This window comes from Balaenoptera borealis, assembly GCF_965194805.1.
Source record: "Balaenoptera borealis genome assembly, chromosome: 1".
Lineage (NCBI taxonomy): Eukaryota > Metazoa > Chordata > Mammalia > Artiodactyla > Balaenopteridae > Balaenoptera > Balaenoptera borealis.
The window spans coordinates 26,979,631-26,992,765 of NC_138860.1; the positions used below are offsets into that span (position 1 = coordinate 26,979,631).

The 13,135-nt window shown below is 44.2% G+C and overlaps 1 protein-coding gene and 1 pseudogene across 3 annotated transcripts in view; both read right to left on the minus strand.

Moving 5' to 3' along the window:
- The window catches only part of KIF26B (kinesin family member 26B), a 496,534-nt gene that overhangs the window by 249,118 nt on the left and 234,281 nt on the right, over nt 1-13,135 (minus strand). The window lies entirely within an intron of this gene.
- LOC309609869 (phosphatidylethanolamine-binding protein 1 pseudogene) lies at nt 571-2,052 on the minus strand (annotated as a pseudogene). Its single transcript has one exon. The product of its transcript is annotated as a phosphatidylethanolamine-binding protein 1 pseudogene (transcript).

Here is a 13,135-nt window from a genome sequence, read left to right on the forward strand (position 1 = left end):
AAGGGAGCTGGGGTATTTATCCACCAACTCCTGTCAGACTTATTTGGGAGCGGCTCCCAACAGGACTACCTGCCTGGCAATCTGGCCTGTCCCACGCTTGAATGCAGTGGGCTCTGGCAGCCAGCAAAAACCCTCGGGCAGTCACAAGTCCTGGACCTTGGGAGCTGCAAGGTTTTGTTTAGAGAATGATGAGAAGAAGGGCATGGGGGCGTGGGGGCCAACAGTACCTGCTACAGTCAGCTACACACAGCTGGTGAATTCCTGGGGGACCTGAAGCCAGTGGTGTGCAGCCAGTGGGCTGCAGAGGCAGCAGCAGAAGGGAGGTTTTGCAGCCATCCTGACTGGCCTGGTCAGACTTGACGACACATGGCTTGGTAATCCTTGGCTCTCCCTCTCTACCTCTCTCAGTTTTTTGTTTGTTTGTTTGCTTTTGTTTTTTAAAAAGAGAATGAACCACACATAAAGTCTATACAATTTTTTTAAATTAAATAATTAATTTATTTTTGGCTGCATTGGGTCTTCGTTGCTGCACGCAGGCTTTCTTTAGTTGCGGTGAGTAGGGGGTTACTATTTTATTTTATTTTTTTTCAACTACGCAATGTTTTTGTTTTTATTCAACTATAAGCAAACAGCAGAATTAACACAACATTCAGCAACTCCAGACCGGCTTTTCTTACACTGAAGAGTGATCGGTTTAACAGGCACAGACTTTCGGATTTCTGATGACCTCCCACTCAGCCCTGCAGCTCATCTAGATGGCCAAGCTTTTACAGCAAAGTGACTCTCTCCCTATTGCTTTTTCCAGTATTGCTCTTTAAAGGAGCCAGAGTGGGCCACTGACACCCAATAACCAGCCTGCGATGTATCACATGGGGGGCTAGCGGACGTGCCGGCCCCTGGTTGTCTTAGTGAGAGACAGGGCCGTGAAAACACATGCCAGAAGATGCCGTCACAGATAGTCCTGGGCTCGGGCTCACAAAGGCAGAGGCAATCAACCTTTTCTTTTTTTCAACCTCCCTTAAAGATTCTTTGATGCTCTGTTCTAATACTGCAGACCTGGTCTTTTTACCAGAATTTTTTTCTTCTTTAACATCTGGGTTGTTATTCTTATATTAACATTTTGAAGACCCCATCCTAGTACCAAAATATCCCCCGCCAAAACGGAGTTCAAATTTGATCAAAACGTAAACCCCCTAGAATTACAGAGGCCAGGCAGAAGGAAAAGTCACCCTAAACCTAAACCTGACCGCTCAGGGCTCAGGCAGCGGAAAGGGGAGAAATCTACATGCATCACTAAACTGAAACACTGCTTGGGAACTCTGGGAGCGTGTCCGTCTCCTGGCTTTCCTCTACTTCCCAGACAGCTGCTCGTAGAGCTTGGGCACATAGTCATCCCATTCGGCCTGGTAACACGTGCCGGCCCCCGGAGCCCCGAGCTCGTACTTTCTGCGGAAATTCACCACCTTGAATTTGCCACGGTGGTCTCCAGATCGGTTGCTGAGAATGGGCTCATCACACTTCAGTGGCCTGTCCTGCTCGTAAACCAGCCAGATGTAGCGGTGAAGGCCTGTGCCCTTGGGAGGCCCAGGGCCCACATGATAGGAGAGGACCGTGCCACTGCTGATGTCGTTGCCCTTCATGTTGACCACCAGGAAACGGTGCCATTCCCTGTATTTGGGGTCCTTCCTGCTGGGAGCATCCGGGTCTGTCAGGACCAAGGTATACAATTTAGCTGGATCAAGGACATCCCATGCAATGCTGGTGGGCCGGTTCTTAACCTGGGTGGGTGTCAGCACTTTGCCCAGCTCGTCAACCTCCACCCCGCCGTATTTGACCTGCAGCAGGTGCTGCGGCCTCTCGTTCACTTCCCGCAGGTTCAAAGGCCCGGACCACTTGCTGAGGTCCACCGGCATCGCGAAGCCGAGAGGGTCGGACAGCAGGGAAAGCTGCGGGAGGACTCACGCAGGGCAGCAGCCCAGACTCCCAGCGGTCTGCAAGCTGTACCGAGGCAACTCAGGCCCCACGTCCGGGGAGCGCATGCGCCCAGGGGTTACTCTTCGTTGCAGTGCGCAGGCTCTAGGCACGCGGGCTTCAGTAGTTGTGGCGCACGGGCTTAGTTGCTCTGCGGCATGTGGGATCTTCCCGGACCAGGGCTCGAACCCGTGTCCCCTGCACTGGCAGGCGGATTCCCAACCACTGCGCCACCAGGGAAGTTCACCTCTCTCAGTTTTAACCTGATGCTTGGAACTCCTCGAGGGTGGAAACAAGGTCTTATTTTGATTTTTAAACACTTGTAGGTGGTGAGAGCATATATAGTGATGTAAGAAAGACTGTTTAGGTTTTTTTTTTAATCACTAGAAAGTGCCCCTAAAATTCTGTTCAGGAATATTCTGCTTTCCCCCCAAGGGCCACCTTGCCACTTTAGACAGGTATAATAAGAGATGAAGATTTATTTCAGAAAAATGAATCACGATTATTTTTTGAAGCACCTAAAAGACTGGAAATAAATTTTGAGTGATGGTTTATGTTTTCTCATTTTTTTATTTCAAGTGGCTTGCCTGGTGCTGATTACTTTACAGACCCTGAGAGAATTTCTCTTTCTTTGTCACTGCCAAGGCCCTTTCTTTCTTTTGCTAGAGTTGAAAAGGACAAACTATGGACTCTTAAGGCTTTGGTTTTGAGGATGCCAAGAAAATGACACAGTCTATTATGATCGAGGCTCGTGAAATTATATTTCCCGAATTCCAGGGTACTTCATGAACAACAAGCACACCAGGTGCCAGGAAAGGCATCTAATTACAGTGTGATGCTAAAATCCTTCTTGCACCAGCTAAATAAAAAGATGATTATTAGAAATAGTGTCCTGCTGAATCTAACTGTGTGGAAATCAATCATGAAAAATATTCCATTTATTTTTTATCCATCAGAACTATTTTTATCGTTAATACTAGTACTTGGAACGATGATAGCTCTGAGGCTACATAATCCCACAGTTTCTTTTGAGTAGTTCATGCTTATGAGAAGCAGGACAGACCCACGTTTTCAAGCGTGGTTGATTCATTCTTTCAACATTCATGTACCGAGCTCCTACTCTGTACCAGTCAGTGCTAAATGCAATAAGGGGATTAGACACAGTTCCTGTTCTCTTGAAATCTACACCTTAGTAATCAGACAGAAGGAAAAGAAAAAGTCATTATGTCCACTTCAGAGGCAAGAAAATAAAAATCCTACCCTCAGGGATATCTCTCAGTTATGAAAAGCAGACACTTCAGTGAGATCTCTTTATGCTTCAGTTCCACCTGTTTCCCACTAAATTATTACAACAGTACCTCCGAAATTCCGCCTTCCTACACCCTCAATGAGGAGTCAGTTTCTTAGTCAATACACAATGCCACAGACACGATTTGTGTTTTCATCTAGGATAGGATCCCTCAGCACACTGAGCCTCTACCCAATACCACATAAGATAATACATCTTTAGTTTCTGTAATGTCTTCCACATGATTTTACCCCCAAATGCTTTACATACTTCACTAAGACAGCTATAGAATTAAAATAATAAATCAAAGCACAGGACAGAAAGCAAAGAGGTTTATTCAAGGGAGGAAAAGACAGCTTTTCAATGAGACAGGAGAAAAGATGGAGAGCCCTGCTTCCTTGTGCTAGACCTACAACTCATAAGTCTTTCCTGTGCTTTAACTCTTTCTTTGGTTTCCTGGCCCAGGCAGCACCTCTTGTCCCGTCTCTACAAATCCTCCTCTTGAAAAGACAAGCAGGTACTTATATTTTCATATGAATCTCCATTTCCCAACAACGCCTTTTTCCATGCTTTGTGACAATGTTATCTCCCCCAAACATCCTAGATTTAAAAGAATAATTTAATTCCTAAGCAGGTAGTTTGAATTTAGTGGGAAAAAAAATGTAAGCTTCTCAAAGAAATTCAGTGGAAGACAACCTGGAGACTTAGCTGCCCATCTCCCTTTGAGTCTGAGATTCATTCATTCAACAGATATTCATAAGACAACAGGTATTATGCGGGAAGAGGGATGCAGAGCCAGAATAGCTGTAATATTAAGTAGGGAGGTCAGGGAAGCCCTTGCCATTAAGTGGCATTTGAGCAAAGATCTGAAAGGAAGGAAGGGCTGAGCCAAGCAGATACCTGGAGAAAGAGTAGAGGAAACAGAAAGAGCAAAGTCTGTGAGGAAGGAATGGTCTTGGCACTTTCTGAGGAAAAGCAAGGAGGTCAGTGTGCCTGGGTCAGAGCAAGCAAGAGGGAGAGTGATAGAGGGGCGTGGAGGGCAGATTGTAGAAAGACCCTGGCAAGCCACTGAAAAACCTTTAACTTTTACTCTGAGTGAGACAGGAAGCAATATTTTAGTAACTAACAAAATTAGAAGAATAGAGTAGTTGGCCAAAATGTTTCTCCCTTATGTCTTCAGTGGTGAGCTCTGCATTCTTCCTCTACTATGGTCTCACTGATCATCCTTGTGTTGAGACTTCATGAATGCCCACCCATCACAACCCATTTTGAGTTTGGAGGCAGGAGAGCATAGTAGTGATCTCGGAGAGGCAGCATTGAGAGCAGTGACTTGAAGTAAGATCTTAGTTCCCTGCCCCGGAACTGGACCTGGGTAGCCTGGGTGAAAACGAGGAATCCTAGCCGCTACTCCACCAGTGGGTAGAGGCTAGAAGCAAAATTCCCCTGGCCCTTGCTCCCATTGAAAAATGCGTTTCTCAAGGAGGCAAAAACTGTAAAAACAGGTACAAAGTTTATTATTAGAGACACAGCACAAGTGGGAGAAGCAGTTTGTTTACTTAAGACAGAAGCAAGGCAGAGATGCCCACCGGAGAGCAAGGGTGTGGGCGTCCTCCCTAACGAGGAGGAAGGCAATAAAGAGGCAGTGAAGTCATCTATATAGGGCAGTTCTTCCGGGTCTTTGTTTACCTTTGGCCAATTATCTGGTTTCTTTTTCCACACCTGATCCGCCTTAGGACCCTCTCCAACATGCATGTGCAGCTTTTTTCCAAGATGGATTCCAAGCCAGAGGCCTAGGGGACGGCCTTGGCATCACCTATTCTGGGGAGGTGCCCTCTCCTTTTTGACCCCCAAGGAGGCTTTCTGCACATGTGCCGTGTCTCCCTTGCCCCAGGGTTGGGGAATATATGACCTCCTGATCCTTTACTCAAACAAGGCTTAGTCCCTCTCTGTTCCTGCCAGGACTGTTATCTTAAAGTGTCCTCAGGAGACAAAGCTTGGTTATTTACCCTGTTGCTGTTGTTATTTCTAGTTCGAAGTGCAAACAGGAGGCTGATTGTAAATGCCTAACCTGGAGGCCACCTACCTCCTGCCTCAGTAGCTAAGAGCATTTGTTCATCCATTCAACAAACATTTCCTAGGTACTCTTTTAGGCACTAGGGGTTCAGCCAAGAATAAAGAGACAAATATCTCCCCCCTTATGGAGCTTATATTCTGGCTCATGAGCTCTGGAATCAGATAACCTGGCTCAAGCACCTACTCATCTCCTCCTAGCGGTCTGACCATGATCGAGTTACCTCACCAATCTGTGCTTCAGTTTCTACATCTAAACAATGGGATGATAAGAGGGCCAACTCATGGGGGCTTTTGAAGTTTAAACTCATGTAAAGAACTCAGAGTAGTGTGTGGTATATAGGAAACCCTCAATAAATGTAGGCTATTATTTTTAAATGGATAAGTACTGAAGAAAGGAACAAGTTACAGAGGTATTGCAACAGGGCAGGGGCAGAAGTGCAGTCAAGGAAACATTTTATCAAATATATAGTAGACAAAATTGTATCCTCTCTCCATCCATCTTCTCATTCAGGACACAGGTCATTCCATTGTTCTTTTTGAATCGACTCCGTGCCACCGTATCTTCCCTCTTCAGCCCCCAATTCAAATCATGAAGGTATTAACAAAGAGAGCGAGTATTTCCCTCTTTTACTTCTATTTTATTTACTGTTTTGGTTCATTTTCACTGTCAGTGTCATGGCAGACTTCCAGCTCCCACACTGCAGTCACCACCAAGCTATATGGTCATAGAATTCTTAATGGCTCTTCCTTTTCTTCCTTTTGTTTTCTTTCTTACTGTTTGAGAGTTTTTCTAGGGCTATAAAACTACAAAAAGAAACCCTTCAAAAGATTTAGAAGTGTGTAGTCAGCTAACTGGAGCTCCACAGGAGAGGGCAGAGTTTCTCTCTCTGCTGGTCACTGATGTTTTCAATCACCAGTGACACCTGGTTCTTTCCAGGTAAGGCTTTAAGAGCCAGCTGTGATCTTCGGCGCCCCCCCACCCCCGCCGTGATGGCAGTTTTGCTCTCCGAGGCGTGATGCCTGATCTTTACAATTGCCATGGAGGTCCTAGGTAGTCATTAGGCCGGATTACAAAGTGGCATGTAAACACACTGTAAAGGTACGCACAACACAAGTCACCCACTCTAAGGGGAATGTTGAGAATTCATTGGATTTCCCACTGAGGGTAGAATTCCATCCTTTTCATAGCAAATGCCATCTTAACGTCACCTCTAGGATTTAGACGATGTTTACAAAGAATTATCACATTTTCATTTAATCCTCACGATAATCCTATGAAGTAGATACGATGATCTCTGTTTAACAGGAGAAACTGAGGCTAGCGAGATTTAAGTTGCTTGCCTAAAGTCAGAATGTCAGTGGCAGGCTGTGGATGCAACCACAAGCCACTCCATCTTTCTCTTTGCTTTATCCAGTACTCTTCTTCCCCTCCCCTCACCCCTGCATCAGTAAAAAAGACATTCAAATTGTTCAGTAAGACCCAGAATGCCTAACCCTGAGAATATTTGACAAGAATCACCGGGGTCCTTCAGGCTCACTGGAATTGCTTTGCCTTCAAACATCCACACCAAGGCATGAATTGGATTTTCAACCGAGGCAAAGCTGTACAAATGAGTCCCAGATGTTGGGAGCTGATTGCCAGCACCCCAACTAGCCATCCATCAAACAAAGGACTTAAGTTGGAAAATGCGCTATCTTACACATTCCCTGCAGCGGGAGATGGGAATGGGGCAGCAAACACTGACCATTTTCTTTAGCAGAGATCACCAATTCAGAATGGCGTGGGCCAAGCCATGAGTGCCATTTCTGTTATGGTCTGCACACCCCAAAACAGGGGTTTTGGGGTTGCCGGGGTAGGGTACTGGCTGTTAGGGTTATATATTTAAAGTGTTTTAGGATCTTTTTTGAACACAAAGGATCACAGTGTAGACATTGAATTATGGCCACTTTTTCTTCAGTGCTTTCTCTGTCTTTCATAAGCAATCAAGGGTTTACTTCTTCATGAAGCAAACACCTGAAACTATTTCCTGGGGCCCCTGAAATCTGACAGCACTAAATATACATTTGGCTCCTTCTTAGTATTTTCCTTTCATATTGCAACTGGTGTGTGTTCAAGCGAAACTATATTCATATAGTTATGATTCCTAAACATTCACTGCATCAATATACATGAGCAAGAGTCCCTTCTTTTCTGAGAAGTCCATGGAGTCTTTTCTAAGAAAAGTAAAGCTATGACTTGCCAGGAATAAGTAAACAAGAAATTCAGAGGGTAGGGATTTGGTTTCCACTTCAGGCCTTCAAAGATCGCTGCCCTGACACTGTTTAGCCCCCAGGGAAGGGGCAGGAGCAGCCGGTGAGACATGAGCCCAGACAGTACCTTTGGGCAGTTGAGAAAAAGACGTCCCTTTGGATGGATGGAGCCCAGTGGGAGGCGTCTCAGCTCAACCAGTAGAGTTTTGGCCAAACAGCAAATGGCACAATTATGCATGTCGGCCCTGACCACAGGTGTTCCCTACAAGGTTCAACGGCAGCCCCACTTCCATGGGAGCCATGGAAGAGGCAGACAGGGAGGTGGAGTGGGGAAGGAGGAGAGTAATGGGAGAAAAGGGGAAAGGGATAGACACTAAGTCAGAACGAGACCCTAGAAGGAGTAAGGAGACAAAGGTGCATACTTGGATGCAAACAAAACAGGAAAAATACAATAATCATACAAGAGAAATTCCACAATATGAGCTCCTAAAAGCTCCTAGTGTTTTTTGTTTCGTTTTGTAGAGATATCATTCTATAGTAACAGACATGGCGCTGGAAATTAACTTCCAATCTGTAAAACGGGAGGCAGAAAGTCTGCCCCATCTCTCCACAGAGAATCAGCAACTTAAGAGTTGGATCTGTGCACCCAGCTCCACTTTTCTCCCCCTAGATCACCTGAGACCAACTGTGGTGTGTTTAGGAGAGTTCTTCTCTGGTAATAATTGCTGGTGTATTTATAATGGGAAGATGTGAGCATCCCTAAGGGAACTGGACCTGATGGAAGAACAAAAGAACCATGAGCAGTTTCACACTCCATCCTTCTTTGACTTAATAAGCTCCTCGCAAATAACCAACTCCTACTGTTATGTGTCAGCACGCCCAGGGACTAAAGGAAGCCTTCGCTGTACAAGATTATATACGAAAAGCATCTGCTGTGACCAGTGAAAGGCACTATTTGAGTTGGCTGTCAGTGAGAGTGCAGAAATGGCTTTTAAGGAGGACCTTCTCTGTAGCAGTGGGAGCTGTGTGTACAGCGGCACGTGGACACAGAGCACTTAGGAGCAGGTCCCGCAAGGAGGCTGATGAATGGAGGGACCCGTCTGAGGGCAGGGCCTCGGAGCCGGGAGTTGGCCCTCTCAGCTCAGCTTAGCCCCTGATTCAGGACCCGAGCTGGTCTTGGTTTAATGTCACAGCAACTTCTGGCCTCAGAGGGATGCCGGTTAAATCAGTCATAAGAGTCAACGGCATAACAGGGGCTTGGAGAAGGCCGTCAGGTGATACAAGCAACGGTCTAATAACAAAGATGGAAGAAATTGCACAAGAGGTGGAGATAGTCAGAAATATAATAACGTCCCTAAGAAAAAAATGAGTTTAGGCAAAAGGCAAAAAGTTAGCAGAAGGAAATGAGGGGCAGCTTGGCCAGCGAGAGAGAGAGAAAACAGAGCAAGTGGACCGCACAAAATCAATCTGAGGGCAACCCAATATTGAGGTGAACATCAAAATTTACGCAGAAAATTCCAAACCCGGGAGCTATGTATTTTTAATCAACAACGGAAAATTGTGTAAAGGTCAGAATCTTCAAGAAGAGAGTCAGTAAATAAAAAATAACCCTGTTCCTGGAAAAAAAAGAACAGAGGAAAAAGAGAGGGAGAAGCTCTAACTAATGTGATTGATCCAACAATGAGCAAATGGACAGAGAGTAAGGATTTGAAGGCGTTGAGTAGTCTGAAGTAATCAAAAGCTATGAAAACAGATGTAAAGGCATTTACTTACATTAAGAAAATAGAGAAATGAAAAAATAATAATGAAAAATGACCTTTATATAATTTTACTTGAAAATTTCATTTGAATTTGGTAAAAAGTTATGGTCTTACAAAGGTTGTGAACTAAATGTAAAAGCTGTAAATAAATAATATTACAATAAGAAGTGGCGTCTGAAGACAGAACTGAAAACCCATGTGTTCACCAACTCCACAGAGATGGCAGCACTGGTTCTGCCAAACTTGAACTTGCCTTTGCAAAGCTCATGTGATAGCTGGCAATTTTCACTATTTTTCCCATACTTGCTCTGAATGTAGATTAAAATCCTCCGGAAGCTCATTTTCTCCATGAATTAAAACAACAACAATATGATTATCGGTAAGGTTATTTGGGAAAGAACATCAAAGCAAAGATAGGACGTCATCTGAAAGATTCATTTTATTTACCAGAGCTCCAGGCAATTGTATGCATAATCCAGAATTTGTTCACAGCTCTTCAAATTAAAATGAGGATTCTACCACCTCAACCTACAAAGCTGAGTATTCACCCAAGAGTTTTTATAGGGTTTCATGCACTTCATACTTTAAAGCACAAAGTACATAATTAAGTAAATCTCAACTATAGTCATCATGTTGTACATTATATCCCTGGTACTTACTTATCTTATAACTGGAAGTTTGTACCTTTTGACCACTTTCATCCAGTTCTCAAGTTAACACTGCTGTATGGTATGTTTGAAAGTTGTTAAGAGCGTAGATCCTAAGAGTTCTCATCACAAGGGAAAAAAAATTTTTTCTTTTCTTTTTTTTTTTTTTGGTATCTGTTTCTGTATGAGATGATGGCTGTTGGGTAAACCTATTGTGGTAATCATTTCACAATATACGTAAATCAAATCATTATGCTGTATGCCTTGAACTTATACAGTAATATATGTCAGTTATATCTCAATAAAACTGAAAAAACAAGATCATGACAGTTTTTTTAAAAAGTAAATCTTTATTCAAAGTGAATAGTCAACAAATGGGAAATCTAATCACACCTGACTTCACCACTTAATATTAACATGGGAATCACACAAAGGAGATTCCCTCATTTGAAAAGTTCAGAGCATGATAATTAACCAACTTGATGATCAGTTATGCCAATCTCTTTTTTGGTTAAGATTACTATTAATATTTTTAGTATTACTGTTACTATTTCACTGTTACTACTTTTTTCCAAAGGGAAAAAAAAAGTGTTTTTCCAAAAGCAGAGTGCTGAAATTCCTAAGCAAAGGCAGTCCACCAAAATGCTGACATTTAAAGAAATAAAGAGGGAGGGACTTCGCTGGTGGTCCAGTGGTTAAGACTCCACACTCCCAATGCAGGGTGCCTGGGTTCGATCCCTGGTCAGGGAACTAGATCCCACATGCCCCAACTAAGACCCGGCACAGCCAAATAAATTAATTAATTAAATAAAGAAATTCTGGCGAAAGATATGTAGAAGGAAAGTAATTTGGGCTTCAACACTTTCTAAAGCAGCACTTCTCAAACTATCTGTGGTGAAGGAATCACTTTTTTTCTTTTATTTCTAATTACATTCAAACTATAAGACCTACTTTTTGATTTTTAGATTCAATAGGCATAAACTTACTCTGTCAACTTGCTACAGAAGTTTCTAAATGCTTCCTCTGAATTTCCACACTTATCACAGACCAGTAAGTGTGTGCTGTCCACAAACCACACTGGGGGTAGCCCTGGTCGAAAGTGTCATTGCTTATTCAGAACTGGAATTTTTATTTTATAGCTGTGGAATCTGAAATGCAACAAGATCCACCCAGCCCTCTACCCATAGCTCTGAAAAGTAAACACTTTGAAAGAAAGGCCTGTATCACAGAGAAAAGTGGACACCTGCAGCCCTCGACAAATCAGGGTTTTGTCGCTGTTCTGCTTATCTTCTCAAACTGATTGCAGGGCCCACTTACTTCATGGGTTTTATCAGCGATGATGATTAGTTCATGATTATGATGGGAAAAGCCTGCTTAGCACAGAGAACAGCAACAAGGCTCACAGGTGAGAGGAACTGAGGATGAACTCCCCACCCTGCCACTTCCCAGCTGTGCAGCCTTGGGCTGGTGACTTGACTCAGGACACCTCTTTCTCTATCCATCCAACAGGGGAAATGGCAGGATCTATGTCCCAGGGTTACTCTGAGGATTCAGGGAGATTCTGCATACGAAGAGCTTAGTGCAGTGAGTGATACACACTGAGTGTTCAGTAGATGTCAGCCACGTTGGCCACAAATTTGGCAAATGGCGCTGCTCCTATCTGCAATGAAATGACGCCCAGCACAGCTCTTGAGGGCTGGCCAGCCTGTCCTCACTTGGAGCTATGTGGAGTCCAGAGCCCTGCAGACTCACGGATGTGTTTCAATCGCACAGTCAAGCAGAACGAGTTGAAAAGTGGTGAACACAGATCTGAGGACCTGACCCTGCCCCCAAGTCCCTGTGTGGAACGACTCTCCTATCCTTCCACGAAAACCATAACCACTAATGTGTTTCCAATGTTGGCCCCAGCAACAGATCCAGATTCCACCCTTCTTAAAAGCCACCCCTACCGTCACCTCACACAGCTTTGCTTGAGCTGAAACAGAAAGGTCCTCCGACGTGACCTCAGTTTACTGTCTGACAACGTAACTGGGCTGGTTTTGACTTCTCAGGTGGGCCTTTGGGGACCCACAGAGGTGAGGTACAACCCTGGTTCTCTCTTGACAGTACGGACCTTGGGCAGGTCACCCGACCTTCTGCTCTCAGTCTCCGTCCATGACAGGGAGGCTGTCAGTCTGCTGCCATCCTCTCTGGGAGGCGTGACAGCCTGACCACTATGGACGAGAGCAGCAGGGCAAACCGCGTAATGAGTGTGGGGGGGGTGAATATATATATATTCAGTCTCTAATATACATATAGAATTCTTTAAATATATATATATGGGGTTTTTTTTCAAATTTTTCAGAACTTTATTTTTTTGACTTTTTTTTCACATCTTTTTTGGAGTATAATTGCTTTGCAATGGTGTGTTAGTTTCTGCTGTATAACAAAGTGAATCAGCTATATATATACATATATCTCCATATCTCTTCCCTCTTGCATCTCCCTCCCTCCCACCCTCCCTATCCCACCCCCTAGGTTGTCACAAAGGACCGAGCTGATCTCCCTGTGCTATGCAGCTGCTTCCCACTAGATATCTATTTTACATTTGGTAGTGTATATATGTCCATGCGGCTCTCTCACTTCGTCCCAGCTTACCCTTCCCCTTCCCCATGTCCTCATATATATATATATATATTTTTTTTTTAAAGAATTATTCTTTTTCTCATGGTACTTCCCCCCTCACTCTACACTGTAAACGCTCTAAACACAAACTATGTATTTTTAATGTCTTAACCCACTAAGCTCCAGCTATCAGCTATCAGCATTCACCACAAAGCAATGACAAGGATTTAGGTAGCCCTCTGAATCCTTTCTAACTCTTTGAAAGCTCATACCACAAGCCCTTGCAATTCTGAATTCAGGTGTTCTTTGTTTATCGCTAACATCATCTGCAGGGCCTCCCCCAACCGACATCATTGGCCCATTCAGGTGGGTCCACCCTGGTGTTTCCATTCTACCCCTTGGTGTACAAGCAAAACTCTCAGGAAGACTGTCTTTGCCAGTCATTCGCCATTCTTTTCCCTGATGTTTGTTCGCTTGTTTGTAAATCCTCCTCTGACCCACGTGAAAGCTGGCCTCCATACACCATTTGTCCAGCACTCAGG